The sequence below is a fragment of the Solanum tuberosum genome, unplaced genomic scaffold (assembly GCF_000226075.1).
Source record: "Solanum tuberosum cultivar DM 1-3 516 R44 unplaced genomic scaffold, SolTub_3.0 scf00136, whole genome shotgun sequence".
NCBI lineage: Eukaryota > Viridiplantae > Streptophyta > Magnoliopsida > Solanales > Solanaceae > Solanum > Solanum tuberosum.
Genome location: NW_006239061.1, coordinates 626747 through 634877, shown reverse-complemented (window position 1 = coordinate 634877; position 8131 = coordinate 626747).

The following is an 8131-nucleotide window of genomic DNA, read 5'->3' as shown; positions in this document are numbered from 1 at the left end:
TATATTTATATATTATTATATATAGTAATATATATGATATATGATTTAAATAAAAGAAAAGTAGGTGGGCCATGGTGCCACGTGTCGAAAGAAGAGTGAATTTTATTCACTCTTCTTATATAGTATATATATATATATATAGGTTGGCACGGCATGCATTAATTTGACATTATTATTGCATTCATAACGAGTTGGCAGGACATTACTCTATTTCATACTCTCTATAAATTCTCCGTGTATATTTCAGATTTTGAAATTAATCAAAAATTATATTTCTTAATAATTGAAGTTAAAGGTTAGATGTCTCACCACCTCATCTTAATGTATTCCAGACATTCTTCGCTAGAATTAATTGATATATATATATATATATTAGAATAATACTCCCCCGTTCACTTTTATTTGTATGTTGCGCTTTTTGAAAGTGAATTTGACTAATTTTTAAAGTTAAATTAAATTACATTAATTTGATATTTTAAACAAAAAAATAATAATTCAAAAACTATACAAAAAGTACTATAAATTCCATTTTTTTACATATCAATATGATGAAAAAATATATAGTAAAATGTTAGTCAAATTTTTTATAATTTGACTCTAAAAAAGGAAACTATGACAATTAAAAGTGGACGGAGATAATAGTTTTATCCAGTTTGGTGAGATATACCTCATGATCTACAACATAGATGAGTAAAGTTTCTTAGATAAAGCATCTAAAAGTTAAAAACAAATTATTTTTTAATAAGATAACTTATAGTTAAATAAATATTTTAAATCTTAAAAAGAAATCTTTTTAAAGAAAATTATGTTCAGTCAAATACTTTATCACTTTAAGTTATGGTCATCCTCATCACACATTCCTTTTACATTTTCTTGGGAAATCACTGTCAATGTTTGCACCAAACATTGGGAAATACTTTATAAACTAGAAATACTCCAATCTATATTTCCAACAGAGTTTATACATTTCTACTCATAACTAAACTATACAGAGAGAAAATTCACTCACTAGCTAAAAACGGAAAATTAGTTTTTACTCATCAATCAAATTACGAAAAATAAATTGAAAATATTATTTATTCTCATGAACTTTTTCCAAAAAGCAGTACCAAACACTATGGAGATCAAACAATTAAATTAAAGTGAGACGAGTTAATAAATAAATGGAGCTAAAATTGATCCAAAAGTTACTTGATATGAAATGCATTAAGTTGGAATGAAATAAAAAAAAAAGGCCAAATACATAAACACAGATCCCTAAACTTGTTGGGTTTTTCCCCTTAGGTACCTCAACTACACCATTTTCCTATTGAATCATTGAACCACCCATAATTTGTTCCTTTTAAACACCGTTGGCTGATGTGGAACCAAATGTGATCTCACGTCGTTTGAGCGCGTGAAATTAACGCTTTAAAGTCGTTGATGTGGATGCTGAACCACCCCCCAACGATCTTCTTCCCCCCCTTTAACCCTAATTTCTCCTCTTTTGTTTCTCTTCATCATTATTTCTCCTCTTTAGCTCATAAGAATATATCTCTTCTTCATTGATTTCTTCTTAATCATCAAGTTCCAATGTCGAAGTTATCTACTTCATCGATTTCTTCTTCTTCAACTGCAAATGTGCTATGTCAATGTAGGGTCGTTGTGGAAATGAAGACCTTATGGACGCAATCCAACCCTGGACGTAGGTTCCTTTGTTGCAAAACTTCAAAGGTAATTCATTTTTATTGTCCAATATAGTAAAGAATCACCTTATTTGTAATTCAGTTTTTTCTTTAATTTTGTAGGCACGAGGTGGATGTGGATATTTCCGATGGTACGATGATGAAATGCTGGCTCAATCTAGGAGGGTGATATGGGGTTTGTTGAAAAGAGTAAAAACATATGAATTGGAGAGGAATCAATCAAGAAAAGTATGGATGATATGCATTGTCATAGGGGTGATATTGGCTACTTGGATTTATGTAACAAAATGATCTTAGTTGGTTAATTTGTCTTCTACTAGATTTCTTCATAAAAGTATGTATGGTAGATTGTAGTGTTCTCTATGAGGGAAATTTTGATCGGCTTTTCTATTGTTAATGCCTTCAATTGTGTTCTTATTGTAATGATTTTGATTGAAGAAATGAAGACAAACTGTGTGTTAGTTTCATTTGTTTTCTAATGTGTTCAAATGACTTGAAGTAAAACACAATTATTCTCGAACATTTTCACTATCAATTGGACTAATGAGTTCTGGAACAACATAAATCAACTCAGTAAAAACTGATCATTCATACCATTAAGTTGCTCTAGTGAGCTCCAATCAAACATACCAATCCATGACAACTAATTAAAAGTAATACCACAAATAAGTTAATGTACTTAAAAGACACCAAAAGACATTTCAAAGCAGTCAATACAAGTTTTTGCTGTTGATTACACATCCAAAAAGTGACTTTTCTGCTGAAATTAGGCATTTTTTGGTGCACTAGATATTCCACGTTTGTTTTTTCTTGACTGACTGATACGTTGCAACTGTGAAGCTGTGACAACATCTCCACCATTCCACTTGAGTCCTCGAGGCTTATAACCAATATCAATATTTATTGGAGCTGCATCCTTGTAAACTCCTGGAGTGATAACTCTTTCTCCTAAAGTACCAGGCTGCATAGAAATGTCTTAAAATAAGACTTTATATAGTAAAGTAAGAAATGAACAAAATTATGTATATACTTACATTAAAGGTTTGACTACTACTTGCATTTGTATAGATGTCATATCCTACAGTCTTGGTCCTCTTTTGTCTTCCTGTTGATATTGAATCTCCCATAGCCCTTGGTTGATTAGGATGCTGACTTGATACATCTCCGGTGCCTCTACTAATGCCTCTACCAGTGCCTCTGCCAGTGCCTCTACCAATGCCTCTACCAGTTCCTCTACCAATGCCTCTACCATTGCCTTTGCCAGTGCCTTTACCAGTGCGTCTGCCTGTGCCTCTGCTTTTAGCAGGTTATTGCTCTCTTCTAACAACTGAAGAATCAAAACACATAGAACTGCCTTGCTGACTGAATACTGGTGGCAGACTTGAGCGTGGTGGTCTGCTAAAAAGTGGTGGCTGGCTTGAGCTTAATGGCTGGCTAAACACGGGTGGATGGCTTGAGCTTGATAGTTGGCTAAACACTGGTGGCTGGCTTGAGCTTGGTTGCCTGCTTGGGTAGCCTCCAGGTTGTCCCATCCCAGCTTATTAATACAGTAATAATAATTGAAGCTAATTGTAGATGAATTAGAAGAGAATAATAACTTACCATGGTTGGACAAGTCTTTTTGTTGTGGCCTAGTTGATGACACAATGAGCAAGTTCATTTTTACTACTCTTTTGGACAACTTTCCATAGTTTTTCCTAGGCTCATTCTTTGCCTTTCTTCTGCACTTTGGTGGCCTACCAGGCATGACTTTTGGTTCAGGAGGTTCAATCACTACACCACTAGTATGAGGCCATATTTTCATGTTTGATATTGGCTGTAGAAAGTGATTATAAGCCTCAAGAAAGTCTTTTTCCTATACCAATGCATTACTTCATGTTCAGGTTTTATGCCTTTGTGCTGATATGCAAGCACAACATGTTGACATGGTATGCCCCTTAATTGCCATGTTCTACATGTACATGTCTTCTTCCTTATATCAACAATATGCCTGTACTGACCATCTAAGATTTCATACCCAATATCACCATTGAATCTAACTTCACAAAGTCTAGCAAGATCATTGTTCTCTTCAAGTACTAGTCTAGCCATATGAGAGATATCTGAGATCCAAGTTTCAGCAAATTGCCTCATTGCAATATTTCTGTCCATTATCTTGTGCCTAATCTCCTCTAACATAGTTATGATAACCTTATGTCTAGCAGCTAGTATCCAAGAATTAAAAGTTTCACACATATTGTTTTCAACAGTGTCACACTTAGAATGCTCCTTAATATATGCTTTGCACCAAGTAGTTTTTTCATAATGCAACAAGTCCTCACAAATTTTTATTACCCTAATTTGTTGAGTTTATCCATCTCATCTTCAAATTTCACTTCAAAACTTGACTTAGCACATCTCCAGAACTGGTTCTTTCTTTCTTCACCACTCTATATTTGATGCCAGTTGGACCAGATATGTCTAGCACACCTTCTGTGCTCACTATCTGGTAGCAACTCACATAAAGCTGGTACAGGACCCTATGTAAACAGTTATAGCACAAAAATTAAAAAGTATTAACAATACAAGAAATTAAAAAATAAGAAATCAAGCTACAATACAAAAACTATCTATCCTTCTGCATATCTGACATGATAGTCAGTCCATGTCCGCAACACAAGAAATTAAAAAAATAAGAGATCAAGCTACAATACAAAAACTATCTAACCTTCTGCATATCTGACATAACAGTCAGTCCATGTCCTGTGCCTAAGTTCAGATCTTCTATCAAGTAATTGAGGAAAAAACTCCAACTGTGTTTTGTCTCTGTGTCAACAACAGCCCATGCAATTGGAAACATCTGTTGATTTCTATTTCTACCAACAACAACCAATAATTCACCCTTGCAAAAACCCTTTAGAAAGCATCCATCAAAACCAATAATTTTTCTGTATCCTTCCAACCAGCCTCTCTTCAATGCATCAAAGCAAACATAGAAGTAAATAAACAAAGTTTTTCCTGGCTGAGACTCTCTAATATCTGTCCTCACCCAACATGAAGTACCAGGATTATTATGTTTAATCATGTCTGCATAATCACATAATCTTGAAAATTCCATCTTCCAATCACCTAAGAAGTCCTTGATAACCCTCTTTTTTGCCCTATGACAACAGTTCTTCCAACATATAACCCAATTTTTTTTCTCACCAATTCCTGAATTTCCCACAATCTTATATATGGTTGACAAGTAATTTCATCTTTGAACTTTTCTGCAACAAACTTAGATGTACACAACTTGTTCTTGGTTGATTGAGGACATACATGCATGTGATAATAATTTTTGAAAATAAAATCACCAGAATCCTTATCTATACTAGCAAACAACAACCATTTACATTTCTTGTCCTCACACTTATCTCTAACCCTTTTTTGTCATTAGGCTTCAACTTTAGCCTAATTTTATATTCACAAGAATAGTCTGCAACAACAATTCTAAATTGTTCAGCACTTTCAAATACCATACCAAGCTCAAAAATAGCTAGAACACAATCAGGATCAAATCTTACCTTTTTACTTTTTCTTCTTGCTGGTAAATCAACACCCCTCACAAAATCTGGATCAAATTCATCCCTACTGTCATCACTATCCAATTATGAGCTATCTATATATTGCTCATCACCCCCTAGTCTTCCAGTGTATCTAGCAGCCTTATTCCTTCCTATGTCTTCAAATCCTCTATCAATACCAGTTGTTCCAAGCTTTATTTCCTCAGTTTGAATAGGTTTTTTCTTTTTCACTTTATTTCTCCTTTCATTTCTAAGAGATCTCAATTCTTCATCAACCTCAGAGTCATCCTCATTAGAAATAGCATCCTCTTGAGAGTCAACACTGCTTTCTTGATTTGATCCGGCCCATTCCTCTTCTAGATCTGATATATCCCCTGGCTCAACTTCCACATTAACATTTTCAGATTCAGTCTCATGATTTAACCCTTCACTTGCAGTCTCATTTATATCTTGTAAGTCTTCTTCACCAACCACATTGCCATTTTTTTCAACTACAGGCCCACAAAGCAAACTAGTTGTGGTGACCACTTCCACATCATCCACCACATGCTTCACATAAAGGTCTAAAAAATCACCATCCTTTAGGTCTTTGATAAGATTTAGTAAAGTGAAATCAGTTTCCACCTCAATAAAGTCATTTTTTGTGGGGTCTTTAACACAGAACCCACCAACAGTAATATACCCCAATTGTTTAAGTGTAAAAAAGTAATTCGATTATTGAGAAGTGGTCCTTGTCGATATTAACATATTCCACCTCTATTTCCCCTTTATAAGTAATTCCATTTTTGTCCTGAATAAACTTACCACCATGATGAAAACGAGTTATAATAATGGTGTCCATAAGATTCCCTGAAACAAGACGAAAGCCCCAAAAATTTCTAACATGTTATGAACAATAAGAAACAAAAAAAACCCTAACTTTTTTCAGATATTAACAACACACCATCACATTAATACTAAAATGCAGTATATATCACGTTACAACAATAAAAATTACATAGAAATTAGGGAATGAACTTACCTCACACCCGTCAACTCGAAAATCGTGATTGAACTCTAAAATCGTCTACAATCTTCGATGATTCCTTCAACAAAACACTTGAAATCACTTCAAAATTTGAGAATTTTAGTTGTAAAATGTCACTGAAAGAAGAACAATTGTTCGGGTTTTCTCGTCTAGCATCGGGTTAGAATTGTTTTGGGGGGGAAATGAAGGGGCTTTAGTTTTTAGGTTTGAGGATTGAATATGTGGCGCTGACGTGTAATTGGGTTGAAGTATGATTGGTTGGAATTTCCACGTGGGGAAGGTTGATCTCACGCGCACATCAGCCAAAAAATATTTGTTGAAGTTTGATTCCACCTCAGCCAACGGTGTTTAAAAGGAACAAATTATGTGTGGTTCAATGATTCAATAGGAAAATAGCATAGTTGAGGTACCTGAGGGGAAAAACCCAACAAGTTTAGGGATCTGTTTATGTATTTGGCCAAAAAAATGGGTTGGCAAATGATCATGCAACTTGATTCAATTATTTTGAAGAATTTTTAAACGCTAATTAAAGGAATACCCATATTTAAAAAGAATATTCATTTTTATGATGAGTAATATGAGTTCATTCATACTTGACCCACTGTTAAGTAATCAAATAATTTAATTTATTTTAAAATAAATTAAACGAATGAATAATTATAAAGTTACTCCATTTTGTCACTCATACTTGTGACAATTAGTTCCGGAGCCTTCATATGCAGCAGCCTTTTCTGCTCTAGACCGGCAGAAAAGTTGAGAAGGATTTAAATGTCATAATAAGTTCCAGCCCTATAAAGCAGAATTTATTGGTTTCTAGAATTTTCTCTGACTTTGCATGCTTATTACTCTCACCGTCCAATAATAGTTATCCAGCTCATGAAATTAATGGATAATTTTAAACTTAGTTCTTAATTTATCATTATCATTAATTATACTATCTCCATCCACTTTTAATTGTCATAGTTTCTTTTTTTAGAGTCAATCTATAAAAAATTTGATTAACATTTTGCGATGTATTTTTTATCATATTAATATGCAATTTATAGTACTTTTCGTATAGTTTTTGAATATCTAAATTTTTTGTTTAAAATATCAAATTAATGTAATCTAATTTAACTTTAAAAATTAGTCAAATTGACTTTCAAAATCACAACATAACAAATAAAAGTGGACAAATGAAGTAATAAATGTAATGTCTTAAAAAATGTAATAAGAAAATAACTACTCCACCAGAGGTCTTCGGTTTGAGCCCTGAGTATGGAAAAAATCATGTTGGGAGCGTCACCCCCGAATAGTCCCTGCAGAACGCGATCCAGATTTAATCGGAGCTCCAATGTGGGCTTCGGACACCGAGTGGGAAACAAAAAAAAAATGGACTTGATGACTTATCCATTTCTGGAAGAAGATGGTCCAAAAGCTGAATCTTGGGTCCTTGACGGATAAACTCAGCAAGATCCGTATTGACTTTGGATTCAACATACTCAAACCCTTAGTCATTGTAGTGAATTGAGAATTCCATCTTCTATAAATCTTCCAGCTAGAGGGTAAAAATTGGTTAACGTCTCAGCCAAAGAGTTGTGCAGCTTTTCGCATTTTTCAATAATTCCTAATTCCCTGTTGCATGATCACCTGTTGGCAAGTATTGGTACACAATGACATTTTGTATCAGTGGGTTCAATTAGCAAATAACAACCGATAACGATAGTCAATAGTGTAAAACGTCATGCACAACAAACAATTTTCGTGTTCTCTTTTATTTTTTTCATTTTATATTAATAATGTAACTTTTTTTTACAACTCAACACCTTTTCTATTTAATGAAGAAGAGAAAAAATTTGAAAATTTACAAAAAAAAACAATTATTTGTATTTATT